The sequence below is a fragment of the Gambusia affinis genome, linkage group LG19 (assembly GCF_019740435.1).
Source record: "Gambusia affinis linkage group LG19, SWU_Gaff_1.0, whole genome shotgun sequence".
NCBI lineage: Eukaryota > Metazoa > Chordata > Actinopteri > Cyprinodontiformes > Poeciliidae > Gambusia > Gambusia affinis.
The window spans coordinates 17,150,258-17,157,930 of NC_057886.1; the positions used below are offsets into that span (position 1 = coordinate 17,150,258).

Below are 7,673 nucleotides of genomic sequence, written 5' to 3' on the forward strand. Positions count from 1 at the left end.
TAACAGGCCTCAAACAGCGTGCAAACGGACATCACCCACCCACTCGTGAAACAGAAAAATGAAAAACACCTCTACTTTAAATGAGAAAATGTGCCGTGGAAGATACCGCTGGAAAAAGAACACAGATGACTCAAGCTGAACAGTGTGAAAGCTGATGCGGGAAGAATAAACAATCTCACTTTCCAAAAGCTGCTTAACCCACATATTGTAAGAGGGAACTAATCTGACTTTTAATCAAAGGCCAGGCCACCGCAGTTCAGTTTGCTAAGCCCTGGTTTGCTGGAAGGAGACAGCAAAAATGGATAAAAGAGTACAGCTGTCTGACATAAGCAATTCTTAGTCAGCAGCTACGTCAATGATGGCATCACAGACCTATCTTCAGCATTGTCATCTTAGCTGACCTGAGCCAACATTAAGTTCCTGTTTGGACAGACATCATGTGTTTATAAGTCACTAAGCTAATGAGAGATGCAAATGTAAATGTTTTGGTGCGACCTCCTGCTGCAGGTTGTGTTACAAACTCAACCATTTGTCCCGTTGAACTAACCAGAAGGTATTTGAGGCTGCTAGTTACCTTTAGCATTTGAAAGCAGGGGAAGAGCAAAGGGAAAATGGAAATGACTCAGTCTAAAAACATAACTGCATCTCCAGGCTAAAAATATGACACCGTCCACCAAAGAAAACTTAGTTTCACATCATCCTTTTATAAAATGACTGCCTCACCTTCAAATATTTTGACCTTTTTCTACTGTCTTAAGCAAATGTCCTACAGCAAAGGTGATACCTGATATCTGCTGATATCTTTTTACTTGACATGCAAGTTCAACATAAAACAATAGCTGCAGAAACACACAGTTATCTATTTATGCCTTCCAGGGATTGCACCAAAGTTTCCACCATCATCTCCTTCAAACAGCTACAGATTAAGAATTCATTAGTGAAGCACACTACAGTTCACACATTCACACAGAGGAAACACAAAAGTGGTGCACCAGTGTGAAATGGCAGGAAAATTATGCATGGCTTACAAATAAAAAAATGTAAAAAATCTGAAAAGTGTGGCTTGTTATCATGGTGTGTAGTGGGTATTCTAAATGCAGAAAGTGAGAAGCAGCCTGTAGATGAGGAATATTTGATAAAAATGATGAACAAAAAAGACTTACAAAAATCACAGGGAACCAGGGCAGAAAATACACCATAAACCATCTTATGACAAAAACAAGCAAGGAGAACATGAGCTACAGTGGGGAAGTAACAGAGTATAATGGAAGGAACCAGCCAGGAGTGTGAGCAAGAGAGGGGTTTAAATACTGTGAGTGTGAAGGCTGGGGCTGATGAGCTATCAAGTTACAGGTGTGAGGGAAAAGGGCAGAAGGAAGGGTGAGAAGAGAGAGAGAGAGAGAATGGAAGAAGGGACGAGGGAAAGTACAGAAGAAACTATTAAATTAATCTAACAATAAAGAATGAATATAGATAAAACATATAATTAACTAGGATAACAAGTACTAACTAGAGACAAGAAAAAAACATAACCATAAACACTAAAAAGGGCTGAACTAAAGTAAAACAAGACTGATCTAATCAAAGAAAGAAACTAAGGAATTCGGAGAAACCAAACCTCAACAATAACTAAAAATAATTAAGCAATGCTTTTATAAGCAATGCACTTTTTCTGAATAATTTTTGGGGGATTAAACACATTTTAGGGGGGAGCATATATAGCTCTAAAACAATAAAAGAAGTATTTGATATAATATCCTCTGAGATTATTAGTTTTATCATTAATTTAAGGGGATAATCTAATCTGAATACCATTTCTATAATTCTAACAGTGGAAAGCCAGGAAAATGACAGAAACTGGACTGACACATTCACAGGATCAGTCTGAGAACTAGTCATCTCACGTCTAATCAATTATGACACGGAGTAAGTAAGTGAGTAACACTCTCACGTCTGTTGCTATGATGGCTGTTACACACTTTAGCAAGGTGAGTAACCTACACAACATCCAATGGAGGCCTTTGGCAATCACCAGGTGTGAAAGTAGAGCCCCCAGGAAACATTTAAATGAAAAAAATATCAATTCAAAACACAAACAGATATGTGTACTCTGGGAAGCTGTCTATAAAAGTATGCTTTTGATCAAGTAATTCGGCCACTACCCTTCCTGAGGAGTTCAGCTGGATCCAAACAAGCAGTCTATTTAGTTTTTCTTGTTTTTACGTGGCGGGCTTGAGAAAGTGTACCTGGCTGGAAACACTAAGCCAGTGTTCAGCCTCAGAGTAGCGTCATTTACCAGCTGCTTGATGCCATAAATGCACCGTTGTGTACACGCGTGTGTTTGTGTTAGTGAATGTACCGCTGCAACACTGGCGCTACTGTGAGTCATTACAAGTGCGTATGAAAGTGTGTGTACGCATGGTTCAGTTAGGCTGCCTTCTGCTGCCTTCGGTTAATGAGGAAAATCATTTCATAACAAATTAAAATTAGATTGAATAATGGTTGAAATGCACTGATGTAATTTACCTCCTGATGTTATTGTAAGTGCAATCACATACTCACCCAATTTTTTATTTTTTTTATATACTTTTCACTGCCTGCTCTTTTCTCGTTTAGGCTCAGGGCTTACAGAAGAGGTGATGATGTGGAGTTGAAACCTGGTCTTCCTGTTTCTCCAGCTGCCTGACTGAGAAGCAGGCGGCCCTCCGCCAAGTCTTCTCCATCTTCTCCGGTCCGTACTGCCAGTCCACCATGCGGGGGGTCGTGGCGAAAGAAAAGCCTGCTTGCCCTGAGATGGGCTCTGTGCAGCTGTCAGAATCTCTGACCTCTTGCCAAGTCTGCCACCTCCAGTCTCACGCAGGGCAACAACCGCCCCAGGCCAGCCAACGGCCGCGGGGTGCAGGAACGGAATCACCCGACTGATCCGCCTTAACATTTTGTGCCTTTTATTATAGAAGTCACGCTTTGATTTCACCTGTCATCCAAAGTCTTGTACATCTTGTACTAGTCTATGATACCAGCTTGGTCAAAGCACAGCTTGAAGCAACAGGCATGGAGCATTTATTGGTATCAAGATATATCAAGGTTCTAAAACATTTCCAACCTACTAAAATAATTCATCGCACTATCTCAGAAGTTGAATATCCTCTTTTATTTGTTTGGAACACAACTGCTCACTCCTTAACAGTTCTGTTTTGCACAAGAAAATTTTTTAATTTGGAAAGTCACTGCAATGAAACCAATGGCGCATCAACTACTACTGTCATTAGTGTACTGTAATAGACAGTTGCCTGTCTGTTACATGTTATGTGAGAAGATAGCCTGGATAATTAGCCAGTTATCAACTTATTAGCTTCTCTGAGTTACTTTGTGAAAACAAGCATATGACGAGTGGCTTTGTGTTGTGCTGTTTGTTAAAAAGGTATTGTTACAGCAGTCCTCCAACATCATCCAACAATACTTGAAAGGGTGGGTCAAATTTGAATAGTTTTGATCTACTTTTCTTCAGTATTTCCTTGAAATTCCTATATTTAAGATTTGTTGCAAGATAAACTGTTACCAGAGATAATTCCTTCCAACAACATCAACATCCACAGCAACTCTGAAAATATTTATATGCTTTCATTCTTTCTTTCTTTTTTTTCTTTTTTTGCTGTTTTTGGAAAGTAAGTTTCAGTGTTTGAAACATTGATTAATGATACAGCAAGAAAATATTTCAGAGACCAGTATGTTTGAGGCATGAAAAGCACAATATACTATAATCTTTTGTTAGTTTTCTGCGTGTCATGAGAGTGTTAAATACAACAGTAATGCTCTGCTTTGCAATGATGGAATAGTGGCGTCCACCAATGCCAAGCTCACCTTCAGCTAAAAGGGAATTAACTATATATTTGCTTTGGCATGGCAGAGAGCAGCAACCAGAGAGTATGTCACAATCTTACCACAGATCTTTTCAGAGAATTTAACTGAAGGTTATTGTGCTTTTTTATGTAGTTCCAGCATCCTACTGAATCAAGTGTAGCAGGAAAACAGAAAAGGATCAGAGAGGTCAATAAACGATCCAAAAGTGTATACATTCATTTTTTCTGGGCCTTCCGGCTCTTGCTGCGTGCTTTTTTCAGTGTAGTGAGGGAAGTTAGCTTTCCTCAGCAGGTGATGGTTGTGCAGATTATAATAAGAAGAAAGGGGGTAAGAAGAAGGTCAATCCAAAACATCAGAAGACAGCAAAGTTCAAAATCCAGACCTAAGTTACAAAGTGAGCAGCATCGGTATTTGAGAAAAAGAGCAAAGGAAAAAAATAATAAACAATGGGGGAAGAAATTCCATAATAAATGTTATAAAAACGGTATACTACAGTTAGATGGATTAGAAACAGTCCACTGCCAGCTCAAAAGGCTGGGCATTTGTTATTCCAGACTTTCCTCCTCATTTTGTCAATGACTTCTGATCTAATGTCAGTCAACTGTTTTAATTCTTAGATCATGTTTCTTATAAGACATAAATTAATATCACATGACCACTAACAGGACACTATGTGTTTCTCAGACAAGGCTCCAAGATGAACAACTGTCCTCATGGATTAGCCAGGGCTGCTTTCAAAATTAAGCTGAAATATCTAATGCCTCTGGAATCTCAAGAAGCACAACTACAGTAATAAGACATGGTGGTGTACAAGTAGCAAACATACAGCAAAAACATTGTCTCTGCAATATGCAGCACTTTAAGCTAATTCATAGATTAACCTTAAAGCTGGAGGAGGAAAAAATTTAGTTTGAAAGATTTCAATTTTAAACAGGAGTTGTAAGGCTAGAGATCACTTAATATAAATATTAAGCCAATATGACTCTTTCACTTAATATTTTTTTTAAATATTTGTAGTTTTTTCAAGAAGGAGTTTTACTGGAAAGTGGAAACAGAGAGCTGGAGGTGAAATAGCCAAAGTTTTGTCTTTCGCTGGGAGAAGAATTTTAATGACTACTATATGTTTCAAGATGATTTGAATCATCCATTAAGAAAAAAAATACATTTAATGTAAAACGTTTACTATTTGTCTAATCAGCAGTAAGCATTCTAAATGTGTACAATTCTTGGCATATTTCCTCATAGATTAAAATCAAGAAGACATGAAACAGTGGTAAACTTATCCAGGAAATGCTGATCTGGTCTACCAAATACTTTAGGTCAAAAAAGAGCTCGGAACAATATCTGAATAACTGTAGACTTTACTTTCTGCTGTAAAGATCTGTGGTAATGATTCAACAAACTAGCCAGGACAAAAATGGCATCCATCGGAGAGCTCCAAGGCAAACATCCCTGCTGACCAAAAAGAACACAAAAGCCCATCTATATGCCTGAAAATATCTTTATGATCTCCAGGACCTTTGGAAAAATATTCCTTGAACTGAAAAGACTAAAGAGGAAGGTTTGGACGTTTTGCGGCCCATTACACCAGAAGTAAAAGTTACAAAATGGCCCTTTTCCACTAGTTCCGTATCAGCAGTCCTCGACTTGGCTCAACCTTCCACGGCCCAGATTGTTTAGTATATCTAGTGAATGGGATTGTCATGTAGCTGGGCAATCCCAGAGTGAAAAAAGTAGCCTGATGCAAACTGTACGTGATACAAAGACAACACAACAATGGAGGACATGGAAACTATGTTGAACCTTCCACTGTCTGCTACTGTCTTTAAAAACTCCAAATACACTCAGTCAGTGATGTGACTGGCAAGTCAGATTATTGTAGAGGAATTGCTCTTGTGACAGAATCAGTGACCGACAGTCTTCTGATGTTGGATTTTCAGCACCCCACCTCCCCCAGGACTGACTTTGAACACCCCTGCTTTATATTATGAAACTTAAATTGGTTAATTGAGTGAAAAAAAAGAGAAAACACTAAAAATATTTTCAGTTTTCATAAGACATGATGCCGTCGTTGCTGGGACTGAATCCATTCCTGGATTGGGTCCAGAGATGGAGCCATCCCTGGCATGCCAACAAAAATACTATCCAACAGAAAAAGTCAAATGAAATAAAGGCTTTATTTTTTAAAATTGCAAAATTCCCCTCTAATTTGTGTACACCATGATGATGTGGTTTGCCCTATGAAATGTGGTTTAAGTAAGAGCCAACAAAAGACTAAGCTTTTCTTGAGTGAAATTGCCATGCTGAAATTGTTATGCATGTCAACATATATGTAATTATTGTACTATAACCCAAAAATATACTAAATTGGTTGTAATAGTGTGTAGTAGTTTGTTTTCTTGAAAGAAAGGCCAAAGTGCCAAAATGTATTTTTCAACAGTAAAACATAAAAATCTAAATAAAAAATAGACACAAATAAGCCAAAGAAAATATTGCACACTTTGTCACAACAGCAGGACAGGCAGCAGGACACAAGGCCATTCAGCAGGAGTTACAGGCAGATTTAAAACATCCATAAAGTTGCAGCATTATTTCAGTTTCTCAAAATAATAGCTGCAGTTTCTATTCACTTGGATTATGGGACCTCTTATTTGTTACAACAGCAGCAGAGATCTCAAAACCAATCCAGATCAAACTAAACATAGTAGTCTTTAGTTTGACTAGGCTATACATTGCTTTTAAACTCATGACTGAATAGCTAAAGAACAAACTACAATGATTTTACTCTAAAAATAAAAGCCAAGAGGGTAAATTGAGTGTTAATACTTAATGTTGCAGTGATAATCTCCCTGGAGATTAAAAGTAATTGTACATAATATAATATGAAATTAATTAATAGACTGTGAAAACAACAAAAAAATCATAACAAAGAAACAGGACTGTGTATGAATATCCGTTGTGAATTCACACACACACACGCACACACAAATTTAGAGAATATTTATTTTTTACGTATAATTTCTGTTTTAATGGATCATTTAAGTCTAACCTTATGCAAATTTGAAACATCTCCATTCAATGAAATATTATAACAGTATTCTAATTTCACAGCTTATTTATACTTAGTCTGTTCTAGATATGTGTGAACGTGGGGCTAATTAACAGCAACAAGCGTGTAAAAAAAAAAAAAAAAACCTGTCCAGCTAAATATATGCATGTATGCGCAATTACGCACAGGCTCCAAAAGTTAAACCAAACCATGAACACTCTTCGTCTTCATATTTATGAAATTAAAACTTTCCAAAAATAAAGTATTGTTGTCTCCACTCTCAGCACAGCAGTAGGTGCGCCTAAAACATTCTGGACCAAAAACCATTTCGCCCAAATCAAAACTTTTAGCACAGACAGCATACCACACATGTGTCTGTATCTACAGCTGTCAGAAAAAGGAGCTTTGGCTCACCGGCTCTGTTCCGTTTCCGAGCTCCACAGTGCGCGTCCAGGGATGAAACAGATGGATAAAGACTGGCTGCCAACGCACAGAGCAAACCTGTCCGGGGAAGTGGTGTTGCTAAGTTAAACACAGTGCAAAACTGCATGGTGGCAGAAATCTTTTCACAATAAAATCCCCATCTGAGCCCGGGGTCTGTCTGTAACCAGAATATTTTAACGATTAAGTGTGAGGCATTACAGCCACATCTCTACATAACAAATGATTAATGCACCTCAGATTTGTGCGTCGAACCATTAGTTTATGTGTTCTGAATTCATGGGGAGTTTTATTTTGAAATGGAAAACTAGATGTACTTGCT

The 7,673-nt window shown here is 38.0% G+C and overlaps 1 protein-coding gene across 2 annotated transcripts in view; it reads right to left on the reverse strand.

The window, feature by feature from the left end:
- znf385c (zinc finger protein 385C) overlaps positions 1–7,394 on the reverse strand; it is a 133,142-nt gene extending 125,748 nt beyond the window's left edge. For both annotated transcript variants that reach the window (XM_044100057.1, XM_044100055.1), the window contains exon 1: positions 7,325–7,394. The gene's annotated coding sequence lies outside the window, so the exon portion shown is untranslated. The remainder of the gene's footprint in view (positions 1–7,324) is intronic.
- Between the last annotated feature and the right edge of the window lie 279 nt (positions 7,395–7,673).